Source organism: Limulus polyphemus, unplaced genomic scaffold, assembly GCF_000517525.1.
Source record: "Limulus polyphemus unplaced genomic scaffold, Limulus_polyphemus-2.1.2 Scaffold2052, whole genome shotgun sequence".
Classification (NCBI taxonomy): Eukaryota; Metazoa; Arthropoda; class Merostomata; order Xiphosura; family Limulidae; genus Limulus; species Limulus polyphemus.
The window spans coordinates 125,593-133,190 of record NW_013667662.1 but is presented as its reverse complement, the minus strand read 5'-3'; positions in this window follow the sequence as shown (position 1 = coordinate 133,190).

Here is a 7,598-nt window from a genome sequence, read left to right as displayed (position 1 = left end):
AGAGGTATTACACATAAGACCTATGATCAAATTCAGAGAAGTAGGCAGAAAATCTAATACTATGGCGACAGCTATTCTGATTACTTGAATTTGCCAAGTTGTAATTTCTATAGTTGAAGAATATTAATTATTATTTAGTTGCTAATCCAGTGTGTGCTCCTATGTTAGGCAAGTACAACGTATCTCACTCTTCTCTATTATACATTTCGTACTAATAAAATTTCTATGTAATTCAGAATGTGCTAACACAACAGAGATTTTGTACCAATTCAATCATAGTAGCTCCTTTCTGTAACAGGTTTCAATTATGCAAGCTATCTACTGTTTCGTAGGATATTTGTATTGTGTCCCACATTATCTTGTGTCTGTGGTACTACTCACAAGCGACGAGACTCGGGATCGAATCCCGTCACCGAACATGCTCACTCTTTCAGCCTTGGGGGCGTTATAACATGAAGGCCAATCTCACTATTCATTAGTAAAGAATAGCCCAGAATTAGCAATGGGTGGTGTTGACTAACTGTCTTTCTTCTAATCTGTCACTTCCAAATTAGCGATGGCTTGAACAGATAGCTCTCGAGTAGCTTTATGCAAAATTCAGGAAACAAGATTTCCCAAATTCTAGTAATCCATTTTCTGATTGCTAGCTACACCAGAATATGGAAATATGAGCGCAGTTTACTTTAAGCATTTGTGGTATCTTGTGGATAACCAACAAAGCAGAGAATTTAGGCTCGCTAAAAACTGTAGATTCAAGTATCTCAGGCTTGTGTTTATATTTCCCGACGAGTAGTAACAGTTAAGTCACAAAGAAACAATGCAGACTTATACACAGAACAAATGTTTAATATCACTTTCACAATCTATAATATGAACAAACAATACACTAAAGATGAACTACAGGGCAAATTATTATGTAAGAGTGTGACTGACAAGAGTTACAGAAGCTCTTGTCAGTGTGTGTAGGTCCCTTTTGTGAGTTAACCTAAGTCAAAGAAACTGCTAACTGGAAATTTACCCCAAGTTAAGTCAAATATCACCTTAGTTTTAATAAAGTAAATACTCTGCGTGAAACCCCAGAACTTATTTGTATTTCACCAATAAAGCTTTAAAAAATGCTTTAAATCTTAAGTAGTGGAGCTAATACTGTATGCTCTACATCTGTTGATAGTTGGCGTAAACAAACGCTACTATAACACTTTAAATCTTGCCTGCTTTAAGATGAATATCAACACAATAACAACTTTAACCTTATAGTCGGCCAGCCAAAATCCTGAAATACACTTTTGATGGCATTTTTTGTTACAAGTTGTTACCCCTCACAGATGTCTTCTATATGACCTTACTAATTGTCAGAATCCTATACAAAATCCTATATTCCATCTAGATGGGACTCAAAATGATCAAATAGTGTAGACATGAGTTTAGTATTTGATCTTGGGAATCATTTACCAGGTCACATTGGTGAAAATATTACCAAAATAAGCCATGTTTCCAATGTTTTAACGTTTGTATGATGACACATTTGCATCTTTTTTTCCATTATTGTTTGCACTGAATCTATACTATATCTCATCGTTTCCATTGTAGCAAATGTGATGAATCATTTTTTTTTCTTTCAGGTTCTGGAGGTGAATCTACTTCATCTAAATGCAAAAGAGACGAACATGAAATTTCCCAGTGTATCATTTGCCAAGAGGACAACAAGGGAAATCTTCGCCCTTCTCCATCAGAAGCTGGAAAGGCTAGAGTACTAAATGTTGCCAAAGAAAGACAAAAACTTAAAGATGCAGGTTCCGTTCATATTACTGATCGTATAACTAGACTTTCTGAAAGTCAACTATGGCAACGGGGCCATATCAAATGGCATAAAACTTGCTGCTGCAAATTCCCAGATGCAATGGCTGAGAAAGCAATCTTCACCAAAGCATCAAACAGGGCCTGAAGAACTTGAAGCAGCGATCCAAAAGCCAGTGAAGCACAGTTCAGTACCCTCGCTTGATTGCAGTCTGTGTATGTTCTGGCAAACATAAAACAGTAAACAATTATGCAATTTTGCTACATTCAGTTTACCTGAAAAGACAATAAAGTTAACACAAAAGGGGAGTGAGATTGGCAGATGCTGTTGATGTTATGGCTGTTAATGAGAGGTACCATGTTCAGTGTTGGGTAGAGTTTCAGAGGAGTTTCAGTGATCAGGCAAAAGAGGATTATGAACAAGATAAAATTCTGGATGAGCTGTATTTGGATATAATATCAGGGGTAAAGTTTGGAAAAGTATATGACATGAGGCATATATGAAACAAATATGTTCATCTGTGTAAAGAATCTGATGTCCAAATATCTCAGAACTACATGTCCAGACATAGAACATTCTATGAAACTAGTCAGAAAAACATTGGACCATCAGGCAGCTTTGTGCGTTCTCTAAATGGTAAGATGCCTACAAGTTTGTATCCCGGTTATATATGTGACTAATTTATCACAAGATCACTATTGAAAGGCTCTCATTTTGAGAATCCTGACACATCCTCGGAATCTGAAGAAGATGTGGAATTCCCCATTGAAAATTAGAATCTGGTATTGCTAGAAATGACTAATGCAGCTCTGAAGGTTAGAATGGGCTGTGAAAACACCCCTGGTCATAGCACTGCACACAGAGGAATAGATCAAGAACATGTTGAAAGAACCATTCCAGAGAGTTGTATATGTTCTTTTCCATGCAACTTGAAGGCCTATCATGCCTTTTTGAACACAAGAGTAATTCAGAGAAGTGTGGAAAAGAGCTAATAAAGAAGGTTTGCAGTATTGCAAGAGATGTATTGTATGCAGTATCAAGAAATAGGAAGCTGACTCCAAAACATCTAGGTATTGACCTCACGTTTCACCTGGTAACAAGATCAGAATATCTTGTCAACTTCCTTCATTCTGCTGGACATTCTATTGGCATGGATACTGTGTGCAGAATTGATTTAACTATTGCCACTGGTATTCTGGACAAGTCTCAAGAGAAATACGTCTATATTGCTGATGGTATTGTTCCTTACACACCAGGTCACCTGATTCTTACTTCATATGACATTACTGATTGAGGACATGATTGATGGTAAAAACACATTTATTTGCCCACAAATGATGCTATGTCAACATGGTCCTCCTCGAAATAGAGAAGAGAGTGACATACACATTGACCGAAGCAAGTAACGGAAACAAGACATTCTAAAAATCTTCACTGTCTTGAAGAAGCAGCCACAACAGGAACACGACCTCAGCCGTCTATTGGTGGTGAACATTGCCAACTGAACACTTGGTTTGAGAGTGGAGAAGAAAAATGAAATCTCAACTATGAAGCATGAGTCTTGAGTCATCTTCATAACAAAGATGAACAAATGGTTCCTTCATGATCAGCTTTCAAAGAAGCCATCAGTTCTGACAATTCAAAGATCACAACAATGACGACACTTTGACTACTATAATAAACAGATTACTTGAGATCACCACTCATCTTGGCCAGATTTACACCATTATTGCGATGGACCAACCACTATACAGCAAAGCAAAATTGGCTCAGTCTGTGCTTGAAGGTAAAGCTTACTACAGAGCTGTGTGTGAGCACTCTTCAGAATAAAGTGGGATAAATTCAAGGAATTCAATGTATCACAGAGAAAATGAAACAAGCTCAGACACAACTTCTTCACTTGCCAGCTATGGTAAAAATTCAGCATGGAAGGTATTGTTAAAGTATCCAAAGCTTGTTGAAGGAGTGGGGAGGGAGGGAGCAATTGAAGATACGTGGGGAGTTTGTTTGTAGACTGTTTGGAAGTGCTTCACCAACAAATGTAGACATGCATCACAACCTGTTTGAAAAGGGCAAATGGGACTTGCAGATACTGCCTCCAACCAGTGATTCCCTGAAGTTACACATTGCTTGAGCAAATTAGCAAAGATATGGCTCCAAGCCAACAAACCTATCATACAGGTTGGAAGCCCTGCAGAAGATCGTGGTTGGGAAGAAACACCCGAAGGATTGAAAGTTGTATGGAAGAAGATGTCATCCATTACAGTCATATATTCGGAACACTTGTCATATGGATACCGAAACAAATGTAAAACAGCAGGATGCAAGTGTTTCAAGAGCCATCTCAAATTTAAATCAGCGTGTTCATGCAGTGCTGTTAACTGTTGCAATCCCATGAGTGACTTGGATGAGTTAACTTTTGAGAACCTAAGCACATTATCACATTGTGGAAACGTATATAGATGTGTTCAGAACTGATATATATATATATATACTAGCCTATTTTAACCCTTTTTTGCTATGTAAAAATGCGAAGAAATAACGCCATTGAAATAACTACTTTTTGTTATTTTTCATCAAAGTAAACTTGAAGTTTAATTAAGTCACATAAGATATTTTCCACTTTGTTTTAACACTTTAGACAATATAAAAGATATTCAAAATGGATTTACAACATTGAAAATGTTGGTTCTTGAAAAGTTTTGGAGCTAATACTGCATATTACATGCCCCCCAGTGGCACAGCGGTATGTCTGCGGACTTAAAACGCTAGAAACCGGGTTTCGATACCCGTGGTGGGCAGAGCACAGATAGCTCTTGTGTAGCTTTGGGCATAATTAAGAAAAACAAAAAGCATAATACAACTGTTGACATTTGACGTGAACAAATGCGAAAAGTAACTCAGAGGGGTTTGGTTTGTTTCCCTCCTTAGGGTAAAGCCACACTGGACAATCTGCATTCCATACACTGCAGATAATTGAACCCAGGATTTTAGCAACCAGGGAGCTATCAAAACAACATAATTTTGAAAAAAAATATTTTAAATGAAAGAAGTGGAAAACATAATGTAAGTTTCCATAATACATATTTGCAGCCAGTTTAATTTCTATCTTGAAAAAGTAAAAACGTTTTATCAAAGAAAAGTCTCATCTGTTGTTCCCGCGTCTTGAAATACCTGCTGATTGTACGTATTTCCTCATTGTTAATGAGCCAAACCACCCTGAACTTTCTGTAAATTTTATTTTTATTTTAATTTACCACTCACAGTTTCTACTACTTACCTTGCACTTACATAGTATTATTTCTTTATTAACACAAAATTACCAAAACAACAGTTCTAGTCACTAGCCTAAACATCCAGTTTATCTTTGTTTCAACTTCACACCATGTCTTGTTTCTTTCACTCCATTTGCAACAGATTACCTAATACTAAGTCTGCGAACCTCTCGATGTTACGAAGATCAGATAACTTGTGCTTGGTTTGTCTCTGGAATAATATACTCACTTTACTTAGTCTGAACTTATTTAATAAAAACAATGACATTCACAGCCTGAATAAAGTTACCAGACTTCCCAGTTTAGATCCTTATTATTTATCTCCATCAGAAAAACAAAACTTTTTTAGGTTTATTTAGAATTTCGTGCAAAGCTACTCGAGGGCTATTTGCGCTAGCCATCCTTAATTTAACAGTGATAGGCTAGAGGGAAGGTAGCTAGTCAACACAACCTACTGATAACTCTTGGGTTACTAGTTTACCAACGAATAGTGAGATTGGCCATCTCATTATAACGCACCCACGGCTGAAAGAGCGAGCAGTTTCGGTGATGAGGATTCGAACCCACAGTCCACAGGTTACGAGTCAAGTACCCTAACGTCCAGTTTATGCTATGCCCAAACAAAAAGGATAGTGTTTGTATAGGCGGATGCTGTTACTTAGCAGATGGTCTTACCAGGTGTATCGTGAGTGTTTTACAAAGGTAGGTGGTGTTTCTATAGCCATACAGTATTACTTTACATCCATAGGACTGCATACAGATTTTAACTTGTCTCAATTTATCTTTATAGTTTAAATTTATATATTTAAGTGTATTACATGGGTTTTACAAAGGCGGATGGTGTTACTAGGCAGATAGTGATATTATAGGCAAATAGTTCAATAGGATGATGAGCTTATTGCATGGTGTCTCAACTTATGATTACATCATCAATGTCTAGATTTAATTATATGTCCTAAAATGTTACAAATAAAACCATTATTTTAATGAGACAACTATTATAACACTGTTATGTATATTAGTTTATATCACACATATTTAACTTTAGGTGTTACATTTCCACGCAACTGTGTTACTCTTTGATTGAACAATAGATTTATTCACTCTCGTCAATGCAGATCTCAAATACAACCATTCATCATAAATTAACATGTTACAAGAATGATAAGTCTGACTAAGATCGTCGATTTCACATGCTTCACACTGTTCTTTCTTCAGTGCTTGTAAAACAGGATACACTTGTTCAGCGTATATATGAATAAGAATTGATTTAATCTGATCATTCAGTTTCTTATCATCATGAACTGTAGTAGTTAAATGAGTATGAAAATGAGAAATCTGTGCACATAAATTCTGCCACTTTGAATTTGATAAAATAAAGAAAACCTTATCAGATGTCATATCAATACCGTGATAGTCAAATCGATACATAAACAAAACAGAGGGAATATTATTTACACATACAACATGAATTACACGATTACGTCCGTACAGAAGAAAATCTTGTCCAGTTTTGTTCTGTACAGCTACACTAATGTTTGAGATCCACTGTTTAAATTCCTCCCATTCTGTTGAAGAAAAAGTGATACCTTTCTTGGTTGGATATAGCTTTCATTTTCCAAAGTCCTTGAATTGCCGAATATGATATTCAACTTATTTTTGTAAGTTGATAGAGTGATGTAATGGTCGTTCCAAATAGGATAGGCATGAGATGAATTGGGTGATTTTTCACGTTGTACAATAGTAGAGGAACCTAACTGTCGTTTTTTTATTTTTTACTGTTTCTTCTTCATGTTGTATAATAGTATAGGTACCTAACTGTTGTTTTTTATGTTTTAATGGTTCTTCTTCACGTTGTATAACAGTATAGGAACCTAACTGTCGTTTTTTATGTTTTACTGGTTCTTCTTGACTACTGTATCTGTTCATTTTCGCCATTTCATTAATATCAGCAGTATTTCTTGTTTCCCAATAGACTAAAATATAATATATATTAATAAACGACAGCACCATTATTTATCAACATAATAAATATGAATGAAAACATACATTACTATGCCAAATATTCACAGAAAATAAATTTATAAGCAAAGAAGTATCTGTTACGATATACTCACGTTTAAAGATTGATTCACCATACATTTTTCATTTAGTAAAAATGTATCAGTCTGATTATTAATGATGAAAGGAACAGGGTACTATTTGAAAAGTACCCAGATTTGATTGAACTTTAGACTGTTTGTTGTAGAGAGATATTCAAAATAAGGATAAGTCTGAACTTGTTACTGAACTTACCAACACCACCCGGAAACAATTAACTCTGTTACCATTCGAGTACATACAAATATAATTCGTTGTATCATATTGTTGTGTATCTGCTTGTTTGTTAATTTCCGGTATAAATTCTTTCTGAGAAACTTCAGCGATATAAGTCCTTTCTTGATTAACCCAGCTTATTCTTCCTCCATACAAACTTTTAATACACAGTAATTTCACAGTGAGTATGTACCTCGTCACTCTAAACT